Genomic DNA, 27,963 nt, shown 5'->3' on the forward strand with positions numbered 1-27,963 from the left:
CCTTAAATGGATAATAATGTGAATAATTCCAAGCACCAAAGATTGGTAGACTTATAGGTTTTGTTAGTAATTGTATAACACTTTCAAATTTTTCTGTGACATTTCCATTATGATGGTAGCCTGTTACAGGTGCATCAATTGAATAGTTCACCAATTCCACTCCACTGGTCATTATAATAGCAACTAAACCTTGATAGTTTGGAACATGTCCCAAATAAAACTCACTACGTGTTCTGGTAGTACCTAAAAGGAAACATTGAAAACTCTTGTGATCACATGATAAGAAATAACTACATAAACATAAAACATCTATAAATCTCCACAGTTGCTGATGATTGTTTGCTTGGCTACATCTGTATGTGTCTACTGATGCTTACTGCTGCAAGAAAACTGAAGTAAGCACTACATTAAGCATTTTTGCAGGTAAAATGCATGGTCTTTCTACAACATTTTGCTTTGATTAATGATTAATTAACATTTAGAAGACTTCTTTCTGACCTTTAACAATCATTAACATCCCACTAGAGCAATATGCTAATGAAACTACTACTTGTATACATGGTATTTTGCACACTTTGAAATGAGCTGGTAAAGTATCAGCCTAAAACCAGTCTTATCGTCCATGATAGCAGGTTTGATTTTTACCATGAACACAAATACACAATCACATTTCACTATAAAATTGGCCAAGCATGAGTGGTCAGCATCTGCTGCATAGCTGTGTGCTTTTCCCAAGCCAAGTGGCATGACATACAAGCAGTCTGGGGCCTTAATGGAGACTTGGCCAACATGTGGCTGCACATGCAGCTTTGTACAGGCAGGCAGGCAGGCAGGTCAGGAGCTTTATAGTGTTGAGTAAAGACCTGTGCTGAACTGTTTTTGCTTTAGCCTATTCTGAGTTCTGAATGGAACTAATTATTAGCCTATTTTGAGTTCTGAATGGACCTAATTATTGATATACATTCCTCTTTCATTCTGTAACAACCTTTTGCCCTCCCCTCATCCTTACCTGTATATTAAAACAGACAACCTCAAGTAAAAACTATCTAAAATGGTGGGAAATTAAGTCGTTGGCTACATGTATAGTGGATTCGCTGGAGGGTAAAGAATTGATAAGGTAAGGAAAAGAACATGTGAAAATTTTGATACACTTAGACCATTGGCAAGATTTTTTTTAAATTTATTAATGTTTTACAGCACAAGTGCTGAAGGTCTGTAGGACACCCAGTCTTACAGCCTGCTCAAAGACATTAGCTACATAAGGTGTGTTTGAAAAGTTGTAGAAAGAAGAAAAAATCCATGACTGGACCTAGGTAGCCTCGAACCTGCAGCCATCCAATTTACGCTCGAACACTTACAGGAGTCTACCAGACGGTCAAGATGTTTTCTCCTTGTTATTTTCATGTAATTATATCCATAAGAATTCTAGAGAGACAGTCACTCATTATCTGAGAATACAACATCTAAATACTTACAGCCGGCTTTTTTCAATACTTATGAATAAACAATAAGTATATCATTCAAATACTTTTAAAAGTACCTAGACAGTAAGGATGCAATATTTTCAAAACAGTTATTTTTTTTGTACATCACACAATTCCATTCTTTAGACATTAGTGCACAACCACAAAAAAAGTTTAAGATACGTTTCTTTACATTAAGGTGCTACAGAAATAATTTCCCTAGAATTTCTGTAGAATAAATACCCGTTTAAACTTGTGCAAGCCTTTAAGATTATGAGTTTAGTTATAGAATGTAAACGGAAATTAACAGAAATGTGCATACAAGAATCTTCTGTTACCAAATAAATCTCACAAGATAATGTTGTCAATAAATTAAATACTTCATTTAATGGAACAAATGATAATAACTTTCACAGTAGCATTATGTGAACTGCTTTAGGTGAAAGAACACACAATGGCAGATTCATATTGGTAGTTTGAAGGCTGGACATAATACCCTGGAAACAAATATTCTTAAAAAATTGTGGTTTTCACAGATCAAGACACATGGTAGTATGTCATGTGGCCAAAAAAGCTAGCACAACAAACTGTGGGTATAGGAAAAAAGAAAATGGCAATTCCACTTGTGCATAGCTCCATGGCCACTTCTCCAAGGCACACCGTTTTTGCATTATAGCTGTCCATCTAGTAGAGTAGGCTGCACTAGAAAATTTGATTAAATTTGTACCAGTGTAACATATGAAGGTTCTAAATTGCAATTTTTCCTTCTTAAGCTGTAGGGTCTATCGGGGGGGGGGGGGGGGGGGGGGGCTTCTATTTCTTTTCACAGACATCGCAAAAAATTGTCGTAAAATGCAAATGTTTACCTCGATTGCTGTGAACTTCGGTGCAAATGAAGAGTACATAAAGGTGAATTAACGTTTTAAATTTGCTATGAATCTGAGAAATGTGACCTGATTTTACAAACCTACCTTTTCGGCACATTGGTCAAAAATGCTGTTTATAGCTTAACTGAGGGGGCTTATCGTTGTTTACAATGTGCGAAAATTTTAGAGCGATACGTGCAAGGGTTGCTAAGATATGACTGATTTACTGTCCAATACATTACAAACTAACTTTTGAGTTTCAGTCAAGATGCGCTGTAGTAAGTTTCCGTACACCATCCGTAAGTGATTAAAGTTGACATATCGGAACAAATCACCTTCATTGGTTTGTTATCAATCGAAAGCGATAAAATACGGATTCACATTAATAATATCACATGCTCTGCTGTTAATTAAATCACATGACGCTAGAGAGAACGAGGAGAGAAGCACATGTACTATGGTGAAAGCGTCTTGTGTGCAGTGCAGTGTTTTCCCAGCATTGTTCAAGTTGTTATAGGAGCAGTAGCGTTGTTAGAAGAGCCATTGCCTCAGAAAGAATGATACCCGTGAAGTAGGAGAAATAAATTTTTGCCAATGGTGGTAAGCTGTTTATAAGTACTTGCAGTTGTTGCATACCCGCTTGTAGAGTTGTTCACTTTTATTGTTTGGTTGATTTTATAAGGCGTGGCGAGTTTTTGTCGGTTAAAAGAATTAAGAACGTGGGCCCATTGCGAGCGAAACTCAGTGAATAAATAGACATACTGAATAGGGCTGTTAAAGCAAAACGTACCTATTGTAGTAATTGCATAACTGTTGGGAAGTGTCTCATTGAGCCAAAGATCTATGCTAGGGGTTTTTTCGACTTGTAATACACTACTAGGGATGTCATAATTTCTTCTCTTGCTTAGTGCAAACTTGATTGATCTGCGAAACAGTTTACGTGTGGTTTTTTCATTTCGTAGTTTCAAGTTAGGTATGTTTCTTCATAGCTATAGCGAAGCAAGACTTTTGTATAAGAGACGTGTGTTTAAAAGCCTATGTTAAATCTCCACTTTAAAGATCTAAGTGTGAACATGCAGGCTATAGTTTTGTCATAGTGATAATATCCCAGTTCATCAGTAAGGTGATTGTCAGTCAGTACAAAATGCAACTTGAATGCATGTATCAGTTTTTTAAAAGATGACGCTGCATTACGAAGAAGTTTATGTACATAGGAATGTAATACAAGAAACAGTTATTTGACTAGGGCCAAGTAAGTTGACCAAAGTCACCAAACGAATTTAGTGTGATTGAGTGTGTGGGCAGAGACTAATAGAAAAGGTGGTGTACTGTGTGTGAAGTACACTGTATGTTCTAGGGATATTCTGAAACATTTGAAATGGAAACTGGAAAATATCAAATCCTCATAATACGTGTGTGCTGTGAAGTAAATCCACCAGCCCTTATTTAATTAGCACCTCACCTCGTAAAGAGGAACTCATTACAAAGACCACCTCTGTACAAAGAGCACATTGTATAAATCCCAGAATTTGCTAAGGCATACTTGATTACCTCATTAATAAGACCACTTTGTTAAAAGACCACCTGTATAATGAAGACCGCCTCTGTACAAACACTGCTTCTTTCATTGTAATATGACTTTACACAATACTTTTTTCTTTGATACAGATCACTACACTTCACTTGCATAAACCGTATGTTCGGTGTGTGAGTGTGTAGTGTGTGTATGTGTGTGCATAAGTTCAGTATTGACCATACATAATTTTTTATTGTCAGACCACTTTCTAGTTGATCTGGCAAGCCTGATATAGCCAGTCATGTTTGTCTAATACTACTTTTTTACACTAGGTGTGCAGTGACCCCACCTGGTTTGTAAGTCTCCTAGAAACAGAACATTGTTATGTCAACTACAGCAACTATGAGGGTGAAAACCACAGCCCACACCCAACCTGATGTCAGACCAAACAAGGAAATGGACAGCTATTTGGTCAGTAAATACCTGTTGTGATGATCACCCTTGTGTGTATGCTCTTTATGTGTCTTGTCTGTGTGCATGGTGAGTGTGGGTAGTCTGTGTGTGATTCAGATTCGTTGTAATTGTCAATGTCTCTATCATATCCATTGACAATGTGCTTGTACCACAAAAACCGATATCTGTTAGAAGGGGACGAATATTCCTACCTGTACAATATGCCATTATAGCATATCTTTACTGTTTAGGAACAACAGAATAGTTCATATAATTATTTGAAATAATGCTCACCAAGATAAACATTGAAATTACAACATTATATACTATACACAACTCATTGCTATGGCTTTGGGACAGTGGGTTTAGGGCAGACTAAGTCTTGCACCTCACTTGGGACAAATTCTCTTATTTTGTCATACAGGTACCATTGCCGTTCTGCTGACAATCCTGGTGGTACGATTTCATCAGGTAGTTCACCAGGTTCTGGGTGCCATGATGGTGATTTTAGAAGATTGATGGTACGTTCGTTGTCATCGTGTGTGTTTTTCACCTTAACTTTCCCAGGGCAAGTGTTCAAAAACCTGAAATGGTGCATCTGGGTGATCCCCTTAAGAGCTATTTTGAAAGTCTTATCTTCAAAGTATTCACTCCAGTTATACATTGGAACAATGGTAGTTCCATCCTGGCTGCCAACTAACTGGGCAAAATTATGCAAAGCTGATTGGTTGACTGCAGCAACAATGTCATCAAGACAACCTATCTTTGTCTTCCGATAGCGGCGCTTGAAGAGCCTGAAACACCAGTCGGGCGAGAATTTTGTATGCCCGACTGGTAGAAATGATATCTTCACTTCATTATGGAGACCAGTGAGTATCCTCCACATTAAATAGTACATTAAGTAACGATTCTTATCCTGGCCGGTGCAGTTGTCGGCATGCAGGTGTATAGATGTTTCACCAAGGCCATGGTACTCTAGAAAGTGATGGAGCATCGAAATAATAATATTGCCACCTTTCCCAACATTAGATGCTTCATCAATCAGGTAGTTGATCTGTATGGGAAATATTGTTGTGTAAAAAGTACTTTCATAGGTTCTGTCTTACTTGGCGTGGAATGGCCTCACAACACACCCCAAAGATGGCACACTTACGTGGGGTAAGAAAATATATTGGCCCTGGCTGAAAGGGATCACTCGGGTAGTGCACCTGTGAGTGATGAAAACTGGCAAGATACATCTACAAAAATTCCGTAAGTGTGCTCATACCTGCTGTGCCATATCGAAACTGTAGTGTATGGTCCCTTTATAACTCTTAGGTGGTACACAAGCATCTGGGAGTGGAGGTCCAGCTGGGAAGAGCTTCTCCACTGTCGTTGCACTCTTCTCACAAGCATCACGATGTTGAGTTCTCTCATTCTTGACCAGCTTAAGATGCTTCTCAGCTTGCTTGATAGTCTGATGAAATGGTAAATAAAATTATGTAGGTCCAGCATTAAAATGTGTTTCTTTCATTTAGGACTGAGTAACGTCTAGTTACAGTACAACACAAGATGTTACCTGAGACTTTTCCTCATCAGATCGGTTGATGGCCTTCATTATTAAAGTGCTGTTTGTTTGGCATGTCCAGCACAGGTCACTCCTCGGTTTAGTGATGACAATATGTGGTACCAATTGTCCCCAATACTTACGAAACATTGTAAGCTCAGCATAACGCATTCCAGTAGAAATGCAAGACATTTTGTAACATTCCCACATGCCCTATACGAAGAACAGGACGCATGGTGTACTTATGGATGCTGATTTAGTACATACAGTGGGACCTATCCATTTAAATGACTTTGTACATTTAACCTCCTTATAAAGGACAGTTCTGAGATCCCTATAGACCTCCACCAATATGCTTTTACCTCTGAAAAGGGACAACCTTAGTAAAATTTCATCAAAATTCAGTTGGTCCTAAAGATTTTAAATAGAGTAGTTTCCAGGTCACCATTAATAATATTCATGCACTGGCTTAGAAACCACCCGAGTTCCATTATATTGTATGTATTATTGTACTTTAGGCAATGAATTAATGTACGTACCTTTTTACTGCAGCTTGATGGAAGAAGTTTCAAGCCATCACGCTTGTACCCTGGTATCCTACCAGGTAGCAAGATGGCATTGTCTTCAGCATAGTTTTGCAGGAACTGCACAATTGCTGTCTGATCTTGGTAAGTCAGTGTTTTTGATGGTAAGCGTCGGGTGTTTTTATGTTCTCTTACAGCCAGTCCGTTTTCTGCATAATGCTTCTTGAGAGTTTGCAGCCTACACTTTGGTCCAATTCCATGAAGGAAGGCAAAGGTAGTCACACATACATTTCGTCCATTGTGCAAATGCTCCGTTCGGGGTCTTGATCTCTTTTCAGTTTCATGACGACCATGTATGATATCTTCATCAGTCTTCATGGTGGCCATAATTGATCCCAGAAGTGCCATATCAAGCTGTTCATTTGAAAGTAAGGCAGCCTTTGCACGAATATCATGATAGTACTCTGCTGTAAACTGTGTACTACATGGCCTGTCTCCTGTCAGCAGCTCACAACCACAGGTATTTCTCACAAACACTGCACACTGATCTTCATTTGATTGTTGCGGGTCATCATGGCTGTTTCCGGATAGTCTTCTTTCATGTTTGTTGTTCTCCCTAGGAGTATTGTCATTAGATGAAGAAACACTGGAAACACTGCTGTTGGCATCTTGGTGGCTATTAGAAGTTCCAGCACCGCTGGATAACTGACTGGCAATCAGTAAGTGCTAGTTAAACTGTGGCTGATGTTGTGTTGTGATTGACCACCATCTAGGTAGCCAGCATAGCAGTTGCTTCTCATGCTACACTGTTGACCAGTTAAGCCGCCACAGTAGAATTCGTCAGGGGTGAGAGAAGGAAGCTAATTACCAGTGTTAGTCCACTGTTGGATGGGTGGAGTGTAGGGATGACTGTGAAGGTTCTGTTGGCCAATAAATCTGCTACTATCTTCAGCCCATTGCTCAGTAGCAAAAGCACTGCTGAATGATGGAGCATGGTAGTTTTCAGCAAACCAGCTACCACTGCCAGGTAGTTGCTTGCTGACATGAAATTGTCTGTCATGTGTCAGCTGACTGATAGGTGGAGTGTTACTAGCCAACCAATCTACATGTTGACTCTCCTGGTTGACAGCCATGTGGCTTCTGGCTACGGTAACAGAAGACAGAACATCTGTGCTTCCAGAAGACTGTAGGGAAATGGTTGTGTGATGATGACAAGCTCATGTTGTCACAGTACTGGCTGTGGAAACAGTGTTACCAATAGCAGGAATATGTGTTTGTTCTTCAAAGAGATCTGTTTTACATTAAAATATTTATTTCAGTTTGATGTATGAATAACTACCTTGCTGTATGTTATCAAGTTCTTCATCTCTGTCAACTGTGTCTACCTCAACAGGCCTTAACTGCTTTCGTTTCCGCCACCTGGCTGTCCCTGTGGGGCATGGGTATTGTCAATAGCACCTACAATATACATAGTTGTGGCTTTACTGCATTCCTTTCCTTCTTGATCACTCGTGTCGTCATCACTACTGTCGTCACTCTTGTCAAAATAATCACTAACAAGCGCCTCAAATTGAGCATAATCTTGATTGCTTAGTCGCACAATCCCATCATTCGCCAGTGAGTTAATAGCGGATGTAACACCGCTTCTTCTTGATGAAGTAGCCATAACAACTTGGCACGGAAAAGATTAGTGCGGAAAGAGACTTGGTGATCATGACGGCTGGAACAAATCGGATGATTTGTAAGTTGGCCCGTGTTATGCATACTGTGAAATAGGTACATGGGGCGACATTTTGGGGGATAACTAACGATAGAAGATACCTATGCTCGTGATACTTTGCACCATGAAAGAACGATAATTTCTCTATCTATTCATGCAAAAATATTGCTGTAAGATTTTTTTGAAAATTTTCTATCGTTTATTCCTGAAACTTTGCTTTGTGCCGAAAAGGTAGGTTTTCTAAAATCGGGTCACAAATAATGAGTGTTTACTCACATGCAAAACATCAAACTTTGCTCACAACTACAGGGTGGGATTGAGATACTCTAATAGAGCAGTCACTGAGGGGGTATATACTATAAGTGATCAAAAAAAGGTTGACAAAATTTACCAGGGTTTGAAACAGGGACCTCCCATATCCAACATCCACATCTTTAACCACAGAACCACTGCTATCTTGGCTATTTATCTCACTTAATTTAAAAATTAATATTCTGGTTTAAATCTGCTTATTGCTAAACATTTATAATTTCATAGGTTGTTTTAGAACATTCTATGTGCATTTATTAGAAATCCTCAAAAAGATGTGTGCTCTATTAGAGTATTACAATACAGGTTTTTGCAATTGAATTCGTCGCCTTTGCAATTGACTTCGTCCCGTTTGCAGTAGAGTTCGTTGCCTTTGCAGTAGAATTCGTCCCATTAGCAAATGAATTCGTCGATTTTGCATTTGATTTCGTCCCTTTTGCAATTGATTTAGTTGCATTAGCACAAGAATTCGTCCATAACAAGATTGGCAGCTACTGTAGGCACGAAAACAAGATGTAGCAGCTGCTCCATGATCTTGTTGAATTACAACTGTTGTAAACAACTCTTTATAAGGCGATAATTCTTCAGCTACGGCTTCTTCAAGAACATTCGCAACTGTGCTTCGCCATTAGCGATGGGTGTGGTCACTCTCAAACAAGCTAATTAACTCTAATGGCTTCGCGTAAAACCAGCTCCAGTTACCTTGTAGTGTCTCAAGTGGTATTCTCCATGGCAAAAATGATTCACCTTGTGATGAGCGGCTGGTTTCTTGCAGTCAATGTAATTATGACGAATTCTTGTGCAAACGCGACGAAATCAATTGCAAAACCAACGAATTCAATTGCAAACGGGAAGAATTCTATACTCCAAAGGCGACGAACTCTACTGCAAACAGGACGAAGTCAATTGTAAAGGCGACGAATTTAATTGCAAAAACTATTATGCAATATAATACATGTGCAAGTCTGTCTTCAGTAATCATCATTGTGTCTGTATAGATAAGAAGAAATGTGAGTAAAAACAAACCCAAAGTCAGCCATAGGTTGGTATTGTAGTCTTATAAGATACAAAAAGAAGTGAAATCCGCACAAAATTTATTTTCGTTACCATTATTGCATTGGCCGCCACCTTTGATTCACAACCTTTTCTCCCAAGCTTATAAAGGCGCATCACTTTTCATAGCTTGGCTGTTTTTGTGTGGATACATGTACCAGATGTGATTAAATTTTAGCATTCATCTTCACACACATTATTTCAGTAGAATGGATTGCCACACTAACACATTATGTAGCTGGAATTACAAGTTGCTGAAGCTGATTTCAAAGGCAGGTTTCCAGAGACATGCAATGTGTCACAATTAAAAATGTTAATATAAATGAAGTAGAATTCCAGCAATAAAAAAGTAGTGAAATAAGACATATGAATGATGGCATAAATTATATATATAATATATGATGATGGTAGCTATTACAATCAGTGATGCAACGATACTACTTTTTCACTACCAATACATTTGAGTCAGAAATGGCCAATACCGATCCAATACCGATCCAATACCAATACTTTGCTACTCACAAGAAAAACACCTAGTACTGTAATTCTAATAGTATAGTAATAAACCAGCTCACTAAAGACAGTTGCTAATGTCATCAACTGCAGTTTGCTGGTTTTGTGGCCATCAATCACAAGGATAACAATAGCCTATGGCTTCAATGAATCTTATTTCGTGGCTTATTACTGCTTCCACTGTACTATATAATAATGCTATTATAGTAACTGGCTTCTTTCAAAGAATTTATGGCTTTAGATCAGCTCTTGCTCACGGTTCGTTCGATTTAGATGCTGCCATCTTGAAAAGTACTTAAATGACATCATTTACAGTATCGGTTGGTATTGGGCATTTATATAGCTTTACCGATACAAGTCCAATATCGCCAAAATAGGACCCAGTGCATCACTAATTACAAAATAGCTTTGTGGGAAAATCCCTACAATGGTTTGTTGCTAATATCTGTTCAATGCCCCAAAGTAGGGATTTCCCACTATGTTGTAATAGCTACCATTATTCATATCTCCTTTCACTACATTTTATTGCTGGTAACCTACTTAATTAATTACACTAGTTTGCTGCCTTTTCTTGCTAATAGCATAGCTATGATATTTCAAAATGACTGGAGCATGTAACTAAATATTTATGACAGAGAGTCAAAATAGGGCTTTGTGGTTTGCATTACCACCCCAGCAATCCCTTCTTGTTTGGTGGCTTTTTCAGCGATCCCTATTTTAAAAGTTTTTTTATTCATCTAGTTTGTGTACTTTTTATTTAATCCAGCAATGGATTTGTTTTATTGATAATGATAATAATTGTTGTCTCTTAGTCATGTTGTCACATCTTAGCATCCTAATGCAGTGTTCATGAATACACACCAGATGGTATGATACTGAGCTATGTAGCTACCTGTCACAAGACTGACAAGCATATAATTATAAGTTAAAATAGTCAGTGGTTGTGAATTTATTATTTCAGCCAAGACCGTATACAATAAGAAAAATCACATGCAGATTTTCCATGGATGCATGGACTACAACATTGGCTCACTGGTGCACAGTAGTTTAATGATAATATAATGCTACATAATATAGTTTGTGCAGCTAGAGTTTGTCGTTCATTTGGTATATGTACCACTCTGCGTGGGCAGTTCAAAGGCACCGCCAGTACCATAATTTGTATATTGCACTGCTGTAGACCGCAGCGAGTGCATTATAACTTATAACGTACTGGTTGCGGTTTTGTAGACCACAATGAGTGCATTATAAGTTATAATGCACCGACCGCAGTGCAATATACAGATATTGCACTGGCTGCGGTTTTGTGCAGCATAGCACAAGTGCCGGTGGCGAAGACCACTACGACACCTCACCTAATAGGTGGAAAGACACTTCACAGATCACTAGAATTCTTTTATAGCCTGACATGTAAAGGTCGAGTGTGGGCCATAACGTCACCAATACGTATAATGTTTTCAAGCAGCCAATGGCGATTGAAAAAGCCAACACGGGTGGCCACAACTCTAGTCTACATATATAAACGTACTTATACACCTTACTAGTCTGGTGCCATCTTAGCCCAGATTAAACTGTAGTCCACTTCGACAATGACTCAATAAAACAAATATATTCTAAATAATACTAACCTTTATGTTCGATTGTGGGAACCAGTTTTGTCATGCCACCAGATTCAAGTTTAGCCAGTGTAAATAGTAAGAATTAGACTAGTATCATTTAGTAGTTAGGTTTTGTTTACTTAAACCGTCTATTTAGCTGTTTTTTTTTCGCTCGAGAGAATCACTATGGTGATTAGTCTGGTGCTTAGTCTATATGGCACGCTGGCATGCTGAGCACTACATGATGAGAGTTGAACAGCAAATGCAGGTTAGTGATATAATCCATAGCGTACTAGCTTTCAATATCTCAGGTGGCTGCAGTACTGCAGGGGGAACGTCATCGCAACGTCTGGCTTGGTTACCCACAATCGATGTTAGAAACTTGGCCTTTATAAGTGTTACAGCTGTCTTGTGAGACTCTCCCCACCTATTAGGTGAGTGGTACATAACAGTTATACAACGTGCACTCATGCTCTGCCTGTATAAACGCACTTGCCTTCGGGCCTAACGGCCCTCAGGCTCGTGCATTATATCAGGCAGAGCACTCGTGGCCGTTGTATAACTATATAATATACCACAGTGAAGAAATCTATGTTGACATGTATGAATGCATATGGCTTCCCACAAACAATATGTGGCATCTACAAATAAATTGTTTCACACACCACATCATATATATATTGAGTTAGCCTGTAGAGTAGCTAATCTGCATGCACACACATACAGGTCAGATATTGTGTGGCAAACCATGGGTTATCAAGCCATGTTGTTTACACAATAATTAAGGCACTCACAAATAGTTTTACTTTTAATTAACAAGACTAACTGACTCCACCCAACTTGAGGCTTTGTGTGGAAAGGAAATGGTTTAAAGAAACTACATTCATAACAATGAATAATCTCTGGTGTCAGCCTATCACTTCGTTAGCTATGTCTCTGTGAGAGAGCACTTGTATGGTTGCTCGTATAGCAAATCGCGATCATTCCCTTACAGGAAGAAGTATACTCACCATGCAGAGACACTATGCGCGATCTTCTAAGTGTAAGAATTGCTGTTACAGCCTTGAGTACTGGATTAAACACTACAACTGAACAAAACTCAGTCACAAAATGGAATCCTGTAATTTTATTCTTATATGGCTTCTTTAATATACGGAACTGTGCTAATAGTGTAATGGCGAAGAGAACTCGACATGTAGGGTGATTCGCGATCTGTGGAATACAGGCTTATTAATAGGTCATGGACATGCAGAAGGACTCAGTAAGCATGGCTATATAGTTTTTAGCTCGAAAAAGTTGATAACTTTTGCTGTACATGAGAGAAACAAAAGAAGAAGAAGCAAATTTCAGTTGTGTCCCAAATACATACTGTTTCTTTTTCACTTGGTACTTACTAGTGGACCAATACTAATTGCAAATTTGAGTTGGAGGATGCTTTCCAAGGTGGTTTTTAGGCGTGCGTTCTATTAGAGTTTTTGCAAAAAAATATGGGCGATCTCTATTATGAACCCACTATTGTGGTTCATGATGATGAAAATCACTTTTATGGTTTAGTCTGAGTTCACCTAACACATACCGTATTTGCCGGTTAATAGCCGTGGCTACTATAGCTTTCAGCAAGCAAAACCCTGCCGCTACTATGCAAAGGTGGCTACTATCCGAGGGCGGCTACTATGGGCTTTAGTGGCAGCAGCTCGCAGCATTTATATGAATTCACGAGTGACTGACCTTGTTTAATCATCTGTCAATACTGTCATTCATTCTAACTTCTATCAAAAATGCTATTTCCTGGCTTAAAACAATTTCTTTGCCAGGTTTCTGCTTCAAACGTGTCTTATCAACACTTGCAACAGTATGTTCAGATACAAGCTGCGGTTTTTATCCGAGGAAGGTTCTTATTGCAATAATTCTAGGCTGTAAAGCGGCTACTATCCGGGGGTGGCTATTATACGAGCCATGGCTATTAACCGGTCAAACACGGTATCCAGCACTACATGGTACAAATTTTCATAATCTAACTAGTATAGGTATTCCTAAAATCAATATCTTTGTTCACAGACTCTCCCACAACTGCCATAACTTTGCACCTGCAATGCTGTTTTGTAACATATTTTATCATTAGTAAACTTCTATAACTCCACATCAAAGGAAAGAATGGTGCCAGATGCTTGAGGCTATATACATATATTAATTTCATGACAAAACCTATGCTCCTAAACTTAATAGTAGTAAATTAAGCAAGGTTAGCATTAGCTTTTTTGGCTATGGTCTGCCTGCTCCTCATCACCACACATGGAGAACAATGCGTGAAGCAAATCAACACTTTTTTTTATTAAAAGCTACCTCGCTAGGGACCTGTGAGAAGGCTAAAGCCTGTGAATACAGGGAGTCTGAAACATGTAACTGAAATGTTGAAGAATGCAGAAAAAATCCCAGTCCCAGTGGTGACTTGATCACCCGAAACATGCAGTCTAGGCATGCGCCAGGGGAGCCACAACAGCCGGGATCTGTGATCTTCTCTGCATTCAACCTCTACTTAATCGTTGACTTCTCGCCATCAAGGGGGTTTTATCAAATGCTATCCCACTAGGGACCTGTGAGAAGGCTAAAGCCTGTGAATACAGGGAGTCTGAAACATGTAACTGAAACGTTAAAGAATTTTTACTCTGCAAGCAAAAGAATGGGACGCAAAGAAGGACAAAGCTAAGTGATACGTGCATGCAATGTACCTACTGTAGTATGCTAACAAAAGGCATGTGTCAAAGCCAAAGTAGTGTTAAACTGTAAAAAAGTCAGGCCTGTATCCTTACCCATTATTAAGTTATGCTTGTTAGAAAGTATCAGTAAGTGAATTTATCTAATAGTAAATTATAATGATCTCTTGTCTTTCTTGGGTGTATCAGTAGTGCTGTCCTCCCAGTATCAATAAATAAATAATTAATAAGTCAAACTTCATAAAAAATAAAATTCATTGGAAGTATTTGGATTGCTCTGGGGCTGAGGCATGTTTAGGCTTGGTTATACTCCAACACTGTAATGGAAAAGTGAGGCCGGTTCATAACGCAAAACAATATTGTATACTTTTCATTACTGTAAAAAGTCCCAAATAGCCTATACTCTATACACCTAAATTTCATTGATCACCATGACCATGCACTTCTTGACTGCCATCATTAACTCTATGACATTCACAACTTCTAACACAGCTTGTTTTGAAAGCTGTACCACCTAGCAATTAGATTTGTTTGAATTCTACCATGCCTGTTAGCATCTTAATAATATACAAACACCACCACTAATTAGGTGGAATACTTAATTAATTACACTACATTACAGGTAAGGGTTCACCTTGTGTCAAGGAATCCTCATGTCTAACATTGCAATGATCTTCTGTGCAACAACAGGAAGTAACTGATGAATCGCAAGAATTTGGGAAATCTGTAAAGCATGAATTAGCATGGCAATAATAAACATCATCTCCAGTTTCATTCCGCAATATTCCACAGTTCCCATATGATGCTGGTAAGTTTTTCTCAAGAGCTACTGCAGTACAGTTTTGAATACACAATGTTTGATTGGCAGGACAATTGTCAGAAGACAAACAGATAGCTCCATCTCCAACACTAAGTGTGATCAATAGTACATAGCATAGACATGTAAGCTTCATTATGACCTGTTGTTGGGGGATAAAACCTTTACATAATGACCATTACATTCTAGCCACCAACAACAGTATGCTTTACATTATTAGCAAGAGTATACTCTTGTTATTAGTATACCAACAGCCACAAACAAATAGCTATCTACTTCAACACCCCCACACCTTGTTTTTTATTAGGCAAGTGATTACATTTAGATAGCTAATACATGTCCAGTTTGTTACACTATTGTCGACAGAAGGTTGTTACAAATACTACCAAATTATAACTCAGACATTTATTAAACAGCTAAGAATCAGCTTACCGTATACGTAAAAATTTTTGCACAATGAGTGTTGTATTGGAATTGCCTTTTCCAATACAACAAGTGTGGTATTCATTTTAAATTTCACTGTTACCCATGCTATTCCAAGTTAATACCATACTTCATTACATATATAAGCTGCAGGCTCATATTCTTCACCGTTTTTTTATTACCAATTTCAGTGGAGTACTGCTATTTAAATTCAGTGTAGATATGTACAGTAAGTCTACAGTAATGCATTTTCCTTCTTCTACTTTTCAAATCTTTAAACCCATGTTGCTGTTGACTTTATGGCATTTCTATTCTTGTTTGTCTTGAGTAGACCTTTTATTTCCTTCTCTGTTATTGAAAGCATTACTACAGCTTTCCTAGAGTCCAGATGGCATACCAAAAATTATTCAGAATTTTTATCACTACATGGCCAGACAAACGAATTTATCACTACACTGGACACAATTTAAAGATCTTAAAAGACAAATGCAAAGAGACTGTCGTAGGTCTTATAACAAGTATATGTCTGACATTATCCATGACTCATATGTAAATAGTAAAAAGAAAAAGTTATTCAGTTTCATAAAATCCCTACAGAAAGACTATTGTGGTATACCAACTTTACAAAAAGATGGACTTCGGCATGATGACAACCCTATCCAGATATACCTAATATTGAGATCTATTGTGAAGGAATCACTTGCTTACTTAATGATCTAGACCCATCAAAATCCCATGGTCCTGATGAGGTACCTGCTAGATTACTGAAATCCATGGCTGCTGAAATTTCTCCTAGCTTGAAGCTGATATTCTCTGCTTCCCTTCATCAAGGTGCCATCCCACAAATTTGGAAACAGGCTATCGTGACACCCTTATTTAAAAAAGGTGATAGATCCAACCCCTCTAATTATCGACCAATATCACTTACGTGTATATGCTGTAAAGTTCTGGAACATATTGTACATACAAACATCATGTCTCACTTCTCTGAACACAGTGTACTCTTTGAATCCCAATTTGGATTTTGTAAGAATTATTCAGCTGAACTACAATTAATAAAAAATCATCTCATGATTTTGCTTCTAGCTTAAACAACAAAGGCCAAACTCATGCTGTGTTACTAGATTTTAGCAAGCTGGCTTTTGACCGAGTTCCGCATCACTTACTGCTCACAAAGCTTCAACATTACGGTGTAAGTGGTAACATCTTGAACTGGATTACTGACTTTTTGGACAGCCGTACTCAGCGTGTGGTATGTGGTGGTGCCACCTCTAAACCTATAAACGTAACTAGTGGCGTACCTCAGGGAAGTGTGTTGGGACCACTATTATTTTTAGCATCTATCAATGACATCACTACCAATTTATCATCTTCCTGTCGTTTATTTGCTGATGACTGTGTTTTGTACAGAAAGATTGATACACCAGACGATGCTAAAACACTTCAAGAAGACTTGAGAAAACTGGAAATATGGGAAGAGACCTGGGGGATGAAATTCAATATAGAGAAATGCATGATATTAACAATCACATTAAAACATAATCCTTACATTGCGGAATACACCCTCCATGGCAAAAAACTGAAACCTGTTGCAAATGCTAAATACTTGGGTATCACTTTTGATAGCAAGCTTACATTCAACCATCATGTGGACACTGTTTGCCAAAAAGCTAATAACACTTTAGCATTCTTACGAAGAAATCTGAAACACTGTCACCAAAGAGTTAAGCTAGATGCCTACAAGATATTTGTTCTACCAATTTTAAACTATGCTGCGACAGTTTGGTCCCCACACACACAATACTACATCAATAAACTAGAAGCTGTTCAGAAATGTGCTGCTCGTTTTATTGTGTCAGATTACCGCAGATTAAGTAGTATATCACATATCCTAAATTCATTAAAGTTAAAATCCATAGTGTACAACCATACAAGGCTTTGTCTCTTGATGTTCTACAAGATTGTCAATCACCTAGTAGAGCTTCCTATCCCCAATTATATTGTACATTCTACAATATTTACGAGGAAACCAGGATAAGTTCATCAAACCATCTGCTACTGTTGATGTATACAAATTTAGTTTTTACCCAAGATCAATTACCCTATGGAATCAACTACCAATCAATGATATTTTTTTCCCTAAATGATTTTGATAGTGTTCTTCAATCAACACTGACACATTCAATGAAAAACAGTAATTAATAATCTAAAGACATTGTTTTTATACTCAAATTTGTGAGTTTTACGATCATAAATATATATCTAATCCAAAACAGCCAAGCTGTAAAAAAAGAGTACGGCCCTGAGAAAGGCTATGGTGAAAAAAGATGTGAAATCCAAGGTGGCGGCCAAGAAATGGCTGTGATGGTAGGTTAATGGTAAAAATTTTAATAACGACAATTCAGGTGAATTTTGTGCCAAGACCAAGCGGCACAAAATTCACCTGAATTGCTGTTATTAAAATTTTTACCATTAACCTACCATCACAGCCATTTCTTGGCCGCCACCTTGGATTTCACATCTTTTTTCACCATAGCCTTTCTCAGGGCCATACTCTTTTTTTACAGCTTGGCTGTTTTGGATTAGATTTCACTTCTTTTTGTATTTGTATACCCCAAAGCCGGCCTATGGCTGGCTTTAGGGCTTTTTAACCTGTCATTTTTTCTTTACTACAGGAAGAAGAAAAGATGAAACAGGATGATTTCTTTGTAGCTGACCTCTCTGCAAGGTGATCCTTCTAGCTGATCTCTCTACCGGATGACTTGCTTGTAGCTGAACTCTCTACAGGGTGATTTGTTTGTAGCTGAACTCTCTACAAGGTAACTTCTTCTAGCTGATCTTTCTACAGGGTGATTTGTTTGTCTCTACAGGGCAATTTGTTTGCAGCTGAACTCTCTACATGGTAGTTTCTTTGTAGCTGAAGTCTCTACAATGTAACTTCTTCTAGCTGAACTCTCTACAGGGTAACTTGTTTCTAGCTGAACTCTCTACAGGGTGATTTGTTTGTAGCTGAACTCTCTACAAGGTAACTTCTTCTAGATGATCTTTCTACAGGGTGATTTGTTTGTAGCTGAATTCTCTACAGGGCAATTTGTTTGCAGTTGAACTCTCTACATGGTAGTTTCTTTGTAGCTGAACTCTCTACAATGTAACTTCTTCTAGCTGAACTCTCTACAGGGTGACTTGTTTGTAGCTGAATCCTCTACAGGGTGATTTGTTTGTAGCTAAACTCTCTACAAGGTAACTTCTTCTAGCTGATCTTTCTACAGGGTGATTTGTTTGTAGCTGAATTCTCTACAGGGCAATTTGTTTGCAGCTGAACTCTCTACATGGTAGCTTCTTTGTAGCTGAACTCTCTACAATGTAACTTCTTCTAGCTGAACTCTCTACAGGGTGACTTGTTTCTAGCTGATCTCTCTACAGGGTGACTTGTTTCTAGCTGAACTCTCTACAGGGTGATTTGTTTGTAGCTGAATTCTTTGCATGATTGTTTCTTTGTAACTGAACTCTCTACAATGTGACTTCTTCTAGCTGATCTCTCTACAGGATGACTTGTTTCTAACTGAACTCTCTATAGTGTGATCTGTTCATAGCAGAACTTTCTACTGGGTGATTTGTTTGCAGCTAAACTCTTTGCAGGATTGTTTCTTTGTAACTGAACTCTCTACAAGGTAACTTCTTCTAGCTGATCTCTCTACAGGGCAATTTGTTTGTAGCTGAATTCTTTACAGGGTGATTTATTTGAGCTGAACTCTCTACATGATGGCTTCTTTGTAGCTGAACTCTCTATTAGGTATCTTCTTCTAGCTGATCTGACTACAGGGTGACTTGTTTGTAGCTGAATTCCCTACAGAATAACTTGCAATGTAATATAACTGTGTAAATTATACATGCAGCTGAATGCTTTATTAGGGTGACTGTTCTATTAGAGTATCTCGATCTCGCATTTGCTGCACGTAGTTGCCTTTCGAATCATAACTCAGTGATTTGTAATCCGATTCTTCTGTACTACTGCAAGAACTTTCTATGATGATTATTCCAGCTACATACTGATTTTCAGTTCATTGCTCTAAGTGGTTTTCCTGGTAGACACGAAAACTAATTTTTTTATTCATAAAAATCGATCGCGTAATTTTGACACAGGTTGGGTTTTGTGTCATATCTCCATGGTCTTTATCCCGATTCCTTTCAAACCACAAAAAGGCACTCCTACGATGGTTGCTCCATCTACATATCAATTTTGAACTGATTCTTCCAAGGGGTTTACCCTGTAGGCGTGACAGACCTTCGACCTTATTTTACGCAAATAATCGGTAATAACTCCGTGAATGTTCATCGGATTCCTACCAAAGTTGGTACGGAGATCCGCCTTAATGAGCCCTTTAAGTGTGCCAAATTTCAGCCCAATCCGAGCATGCATTCGTGTTTTATGGCAAATTTTGCGAGGTGTGCGAAATGAAGATGAAGAAAAAAATGAAGAAATTAAAACGAAATTTTGTTCGCTCGTATCTCGGAAATGGCTGGACCGATTTTCTTCAAATTTGGTATGTAGACTCCCCTAACTGGGCGGCACGTCTCTAGCAAATTTGGCTCCAATCGGATAAGGGATCACAGAGCTACATAGGTGTGAAAATTGCATTTTCTTTCTTCCTGTTAATATACTCACGGTGTGGCGCGCCAGCTTCTTGGGCCGCACGACACACTATCGTGTGTCTTGATATATATATACTAATCACCTCACTGTCATTAAAAATACAGTATTCATCAGAAAAGAAATCATCTGGGATAACAGCCATTAAAAAACCATTGCTAACGAACATAATGTGTCACTATATATGTCTGCTGACATGCGTCAATACTAACTAGTGCTACACTGTTAATTCTAGCCAATGAAATTGCAATTACAACTTTTCACTGCTACTAGTGAAATATGGGATTAATTTCACTGCTGGTATAGAGACTTTTGCATGGGCAGTGAAACAGTTATGGTATATTAGCTAGGTAATTAGATTGTAAACGATGCAAATCATAACTTATGAATTTGAGATATATCTCCTTTCACCTTGAAGTAATTTGCTATTTCTGGTAGCCTATAGCCCAATAATAGCCACATTCATAATGTCTCCAGGAGCTCGCTTTAAATAAACCAGCTCAAAGCAACCTGACGGTTAATACTGGTACTACATGTCCTTCATTTTTCATATAAAGGCTGCTTTTAGCATAAGCCATTTTGCTCGATCACATGGGTGTGGAATGACAAACAAATATATAAACATACATACAAATACATACGTACAAATCAGTACACATATCTTTTGGGAAAACCACTTCAAGAAACCAAGCATGCACCCACAGCTGCTTTGCTTGGCTGCAGGCATGTATCTGGTTTAAAAATAAACAAACAATTGTAATATTAAATACAACTATTGACTTTCAAAACTATTTACACCCAAACAAACCATACACATGGTCACAACTTAAGATACAGGCAAGTTTCAATCAGAGTTACAACTTAAGATACAGGCAAGTTTCAATCAGAGTTGTTACTTACCTTCATTCCTACCTACCCCCCAGCCACCTGGCTGTGAAGCTTTTCCTACCCTCTGTAATCACAGTCATTAACTACAACTTATTATTGTACATTATACTAAGAAATTGAGGTCTGTACATTACCCCCCAAATTAAATAATAGTTGTCATAGTTCTGTATTCATTACCAGCTTCTTATAACAAGGTTTGGATTATTTGTGATGTAAACATTTGTCAACAAATGGTTGGCTTCATTGATTCTGGCAAAGCACAATGCACCCTCGTCCTTTCTAACTAGATTTAATTGTTAATAGCAAGATCACTCAATCATCAATGTTGTGATGATGTTACAAAATTTCACTTATAGCCTTCGATTTAAGCATTAACAAGGCAGAAAAAGAGTTTTCTTGGTGCACCATGGATTACTTTTATGAAGCAAAATGATCTCAGTGAAATACTCCGTTGTTTTATGCTCATTTGGCCATATGTTGGTGCATATAGTAATGTATGACAACGGAAAGTTGCAATTTGGAAAGCAATGATCACCCACACGAGCACTACAGAACTTACAAAGACTGTTGCGATTTGTCTCATGTCATACTTTGCTAATACCTCTATCATTATCTAATTATAAATTAGCACATAGTTCCAAATGGTTAGATTAATTTACCAATTGTAGACAGTGGAGCACTGCTCATGCAGACAATAGTTTGGATCTCAAGCAGCCGGAAACTCACTCTAAAATGCTTGAAGCTCTGCTACATTTATTCTGCTTCGCTGTATGCTTTTCTCTTGATATATATTCCATTTATTGATAGTTCATGTTTACATAAATCTTCAATGTATGGTACTGCTCAAACGTAACGTCGCACTTGCTCACACCGCTTGAATGCGAGTGATTAAAAAACTTGCTAATTAAAGGGTGTGGCACCTGTTTACTTTGCGAGTATTCATCCCGTGACAATTCACAATTCTTTACAAGCTAAGATCAGCACAGCATGCAATCTACAGGATTTTACATTGTTCTTGACAAAAATAATCTCTGTACAATTTTAATTTATATGACCGTTTTCCTTTAATGGCAGATCAGAGTATAGATGAAGAAAATTTGGTGAATCCACAATCATTCACCAAATCCATCAAATTTTGCCAGCATCAAACCCAAACATTAATTACCATATACCGTAAGCATTTGTGACAGAATAATGTAAAGTTACATTCATCAGCTTCTTGATTCACCTTTGAGTTTGCCAATCTACTACCCTAGCTTTGTTAGCTAAACAAAGGTGTACTTAAACAAAGAGACTGAAGAGTACTATTCACAAATCATTCTCATGGAAACTGTAAATTCTTGGAAATGCCAAATTCCATTGAATAAGTAGACATCCTATTTCATGGTTGATCGCTCATGTGTCATGATGTGTGAACACTGTCAATGTGATTACTGTGTTACAAAACAGAGATGAGAAATACTGTACTTCATAACAATGTTACGAGCTTCATAATTTTGTTCTCTGACCTAAAGAAGGAGTTGATTAATGTCGGATGCAGCTACACAAGTTTAAACTGACATGTACAATTCAATGTTCGTCCTACAGGGAAGACCAGTACCACTTGTATACTTACCTAATAGGAGTGGCTTTTGGTGCTGGTCAAGTGTGAGAAGTAGTTTCATGCCATAAGTACAATGTCCAATAATATCCACATTCTGAGCATGTGCTCATCCATACCAACTAGACCAAGCATTTTACTCATAAGGGATTGAGTAATGCAAAGCCCCGTCACATCATGGCTCGCTAAATGCTGAAAGTGAAATTTTAAGTGTAGCCCACTGCACAAACAAGTCTAACAAACAATCAGCTGTCTGATCTGACTAAAGTATCAAATACCTTATGTCACTAACAATCTGAGTTCGAGTAAAAATATCCTTATTATCACCAACAAAGAAAATTTAATTTAACGTTTAACCATAGCATTTAAAACAATGCTCAACCATAGCATTTACCATGACAATATGTATTAGGTAGAACAAGCTGACAAGGTTTCTACACTATTTAGAGACCCAAGGATGATGTGGTGAGGCTACCCACAAACTTAATTACCAAGCTGCAGTCTGAAGTAAGATAGCAAAGCCCACATCATCTGGAGGGCTCTAAATAGTATAGAAACCCATGTCGGCTTGTTCTAAGCGATTTAGAAAATTTTCCTGAGCAAAGTAAGTAAAGAAAGATTGACACAAAGTGGCAAACTGTGCATGCTAGCATTGGGATTATCGAGTTGATTGTGTCAGTGTCACGGCACCAGCATGACATTCATAAACAATAGTGCCAGAATAATGCCAGTATCAAGTAGTTACTATGCCAGGCTAGAATGACACCAGGAAGTAAGCTATTAAGAAGCAAACTGTGGGTGCTAGCATCAAGATTTTTCCTTTGAGTTTGTTGTGGCAGCAGCCACATCATGACATTGGTGTAATATCGATTGCCTAAATCTGAACACTAACAATTTTCTTTAGAAAATTTTACATAATATTTCCTTTGGTGTCTGAGGTTACTAAATCCAATAGAAACTTGTGGCAGGGTTCTAAATAGTTAGTAACCTGTGGTCTCACCGATGGCTGTTTACTACATACATCAAATGAAAATCGGCAAAGCCAAAAAACAAAATATCCTTACTGTTAGCTTACTTTCTGGGCAAGACAGACATCATTAGCATTCAACTAGGCATTCAATACCAATGTCCAACACGGTGTGGTGCTGACACAACAAACTCAAAGATAATCTCGATGCTAGCACTCACACTTTGCTTCATAATAGCTTACTTTCTGGACAAGAAAAGCATCTTTCTTGCCCGGAATAGTAACTAATTGATACTAGCACTATAACCACACAATGGTTATGAATGTCACGTCCATGCAGTACACTGACACGATCAACTAGGATAAGTCCCAATGCTAGCACCGTGACGTACAGTTTGCCACTTTCTCTCACCCTTAACTTAGGAAATTTTCTATATTACTTAATACAAGTCAATGTCGGTTTCTACGCTATTTAGAGCCCCTCAGATGATGTGGGCTAGGCTACCCACAATTAATTACCTCAGCCTACGTCCTCGGTAATTACGTTTGTGGGTAGCGTCATCCACACCGTCCTCAGGTCTCTAAATAGTGTAGAAACCTATGATTACTGATACTTATCTCGTCCAAGGCAGTAAGCTACAGTAAGGACATTAATTTTGTTTTGGCTTTGCCGATTGTCGTTTGATGAATGTAGTAAACAACCACCTGCAAGACCACAGGGCGCTAACCATTTAGTAACTCCGCCACAGGTTTCTATTGAAATATTACTGTACTTTGGTCCCCACATACTAAGTCTGATATAAAGTCCTGCCTTGCAAAAGGTACAGCAAGTAGCCCCTCGATTTGTTTTCAATTACTATCGTCTTGTACAAATGCTTCATGGAATTGATATAGAAGACAAAATTCAGTCCACATCTCATCATGCTCTATAAAATTCTTAATAAGCTAATTGTAATCAATCTTCAATCCATAAGTTGGAACACAGGCTGAAGGTCATTGTCTTAAAATTAATTTGGACTTTAAACAAGGGTTAATTACTAGTAACACTCGTTTCTACCAGCCACTATTTGAGACTGGGATGCACCGTGGCTGCTTCTGGCTACTTAACCTGAACAGTTTCAACATCCATGCACACTCATAAATAAGGTTCTGTGTATATGATAAATTTTCATTCTCTTTTAACTCATAAACTAATGTGGGTGGGATCACACTGCCTTGTGCCACAAGGTAAACAATGTGCATGTTTAGCAATGCGCCATATATATCCATGCCCACTGGTAAGTGATTATAACCCATGACCTATCTGTATAAATGGGTTTTCCTTTTAAGGCATGGTCATTTAACCATAACCTTTCCATGACACTCTGAGTTTTATCGTAAAATGTATTATGTGATGACAAACATTATGGTTAGTTTTAGCATGTTAGTGCTAGTCAACTCTTAGTACGGCAAATATATTATAGCATAAGGGTTGAACCACAGAATATTTTCAGCAAGTTTTCATTGCCCCCTAAAACCAGAGATTCGTGAGCCGAGGACAGAAGTTGTCCCCTTGCCTTACGTAGTGGATATTCTTCACCACTACTTAGAATGGTGCATGGTTTCAAACTACTATTTAGCTTAGAATATTCCGTATAATTTGCTAAAACATTTTAAAACCAACATTGAGTTTTCTGTTGATATCTTGACCGGTATGTGAAATGGATGCACATTACAAGGGGACACTCCCTAAAAAGGCAAGCTGGTATGAGAGTAAAATCCAGCTTTAGATTACACACTCTCTACTACAGGAATTTACTACTGCACTACTCTGTAGTAGTGTACCACTTGATGAATCTGTTATGAAGAAGAATTCAGCAAGGGGTGAATTGTTGCTCAGCTGTAATATTTTTGCACTAGTTTGACAAAATTCATTCAAGTTTTTGCAACTATATAAGTATCAATGCATAGCTTTAAAGTTCAATTAGGTGCATGCTGAGGGGTCCACAACTATATGAAAAATGCTGTATGAGATTTCAAATCTTTGAGATTTTGGAAGATTTCAAGATTTCAGAAACCTTTATAGTATCTGGAATAGTTAAATTACATGATGTATGGTATTCTGAAATGTGTGGAAGGTTAGATTTCCATTGCTACAACATTTGTAAGAGTTGCAGAATATTCGTGTGTTATGTAATAAGCACATGTGTATTGTACTGAGGCATTGTTATAGTGGGAATCACTATACAACATTGTGGACAAAGCACACATGATGCTTCGAATATGGAAGTATACAGGAAATATACAGAACTTTGCAACAGTTTTGAAAGATTTCAGATTTTAACAAGATTTCAAAGAGGCTTTACAAGATTTCAGGCTACCCCCCGGTGTGTGCGTACTTCTTTTTTTTTTGGGGGGGGGGGGGGGGGGGGGTTTGACTTTAACTTAAACAAAAACTGTGGAGAATTCTGAGCTCGATCTCACAATTCATCAGAGTCCTATCCTGGGGGATCCGCACTCTGAAATCCTGTACAAGATTTCAAATCTTAAAGAAACTGCCTATTTTTCCTTAGCCCGACCACAATTAGAATATGCGAGTATCGTTTGGTCGCCATGGTAAAGAAGAGTTAGAGAAGATTAATCGAAGAGCTGCAAAGTTTATTAGAAACAATTTTATCATACTAGCAGTGTATCAAGTATGATTCATCAATTTGGGTGGCAACAAGTAGAAACTCGTAGACATAACTTCCATTTGTGCTTCCTTTTTAAGATCATTCATAACTTGACATGTGTCCCACTCAGTGACATCATTTCATCTAATACCACAATAACAGTGGAATCCACCGTCACAAGAAGATTTCACGTGAATAATATTTTAGTTCCATTTTGCAAGAACAGACACTTATCAGCACTCGTTCAGACCTAATGCTTGTAACGTCTGGAATAACCCTAATCACATCAAAGAAATTACCTCTATTGAACAATTTATTAATCAATTGTAATTGCAAAAATCCCCCCCCCCCCCCCCCCCCCGTGTAAAGTCTTCGCTTGTGAAGTTGACACAGTACTAATAAATAAATAAATAAAATAATAAATCTTTGCAATTTGGCAAGATTCTAAGCAATTTATGGCAAGATTTCAAGATTTCAGAGCATCTAAAATCTTAGATATCTGGAATAGTAGCATCACGTGATACATAGTATATGGACATGCATGGAATCCTTTCTCGAGTTTAGATTTTCATTGCTATAAACTTCACGTGAGTTGTGAAACACTTGTGAGGATGCTGGACATAGCATACGTGATGCTGCAAATACAGAAGTATACAGGAAATATAAGGAACTTTACACAACAATTCAGAGATTTCAACAAGATTTCAAAGAGGGCTGTACGAGACTTCAAGCTAGTCTCGTGTGGCCAGACTGCTTTTTTCTCTTTGTCATTGGGTAGGGAGAAAAAAGGGTCTGGAACAATTCGAATCCTACACTCGTCTTGGCACTCCCCGGATAATTGGGGGGTGTTAACCAAAGAAACGTGATGAGTTTTCAAATAGTAGCCGCTTGCGTCAATCAATTACAAGCACGTATTTATCAACCTATCAGCAATAAAGCTGCCTTTGAGACGATAATAGATTGAATCGATTGTTAGTAAGTTTAGTCTTTGTTTATTGTTGTGCTGTGGCATTCTTGTACAATGGAGTTTAAGCGCATGGATTGCATACTTATGACGTAGTCTCGTGATGTATCAAGACGATTGTGGGATTCAAACTGTTCCAGACCCTTTTATCTCCCTACCCAATGACAAAGAGAAAAAAGCGGTCTGCATGGCCATACGAGACTAACTTCAAGCCGGGGAGTTGCGGACCCCTCATACTATCTACTGTGCTACCACTGCTGGCTGCTAGCTCCCTGAATTTTTGAGGTGCAAGACAATAATAAAACAACGATCTAGCCCAACTACAGCTGAACCCAAACCCTAACTTTGGACTACTAGAATCGTGAAAATTGGTTCCATAAAAGGGCGCCATAGTAGAACCAGTTCCCTTTTAATTTTAGCCCGCTATAACGAGTGTGCATGCCCAAAATAGCCTGGTGCGTGCCTATGACTATTAGTGTTGTTAACACTAACCCAGCCCAAAACGCAGCAAACTAGTATGCAACAGTACAATATATTACTCACGTGCATGTATCATAGATCCCAACTGATTTACCTTTCACCGGCTCAGTATTAAACAACAGGAACGGGCACCGACAACTCAGGTAAAACGCCGTTGATTAACCGAACTGATCAAACAACTTAAGCCAGGAGGAGATATGACACAAAGTAGATATCTTATCACGTGAGATAGGATAATAGATAGTGA

The 27,963-nt window shown here is 38.2% G+C and overlaps 1 long non-coding RNA gene across 1 annotated transcript; it reads right to left on the reverse strand.

The window, feature by feature from the left end:
- Positions 1–131: 131 nt before the first annotated feature.
- On the reverse strand, positions 132–27,884 carry LOC136268703 (uncharacterized). Its single transcript, XR_010707095.1, has 3 exons — positions 27,780–27,884; positions 14,910–15,234; positions 132–243 (listed from the first exon to the last, which is right to left on the reverse strand). It is a non-coding gene; the product is annotated as an uncharacterized lncRNA (long non-coding RNA).
- Positions 27,885–27,963: the final 79 nt, after the last annotated feature.

This window comes from Dysidea avara, chromosome 10 (genome assembly GCF_963678975.1).
Source record: "Dysidea avara chromosome 10, odDysAvar1.4, whole genome shotgun sequence".
Lineage (NCBI taxonomy): Eukaryota > Metazoa > Porifera > Demospongiae > Dictyoceratida > Dysideidae > Dysidea > Dysidea avara.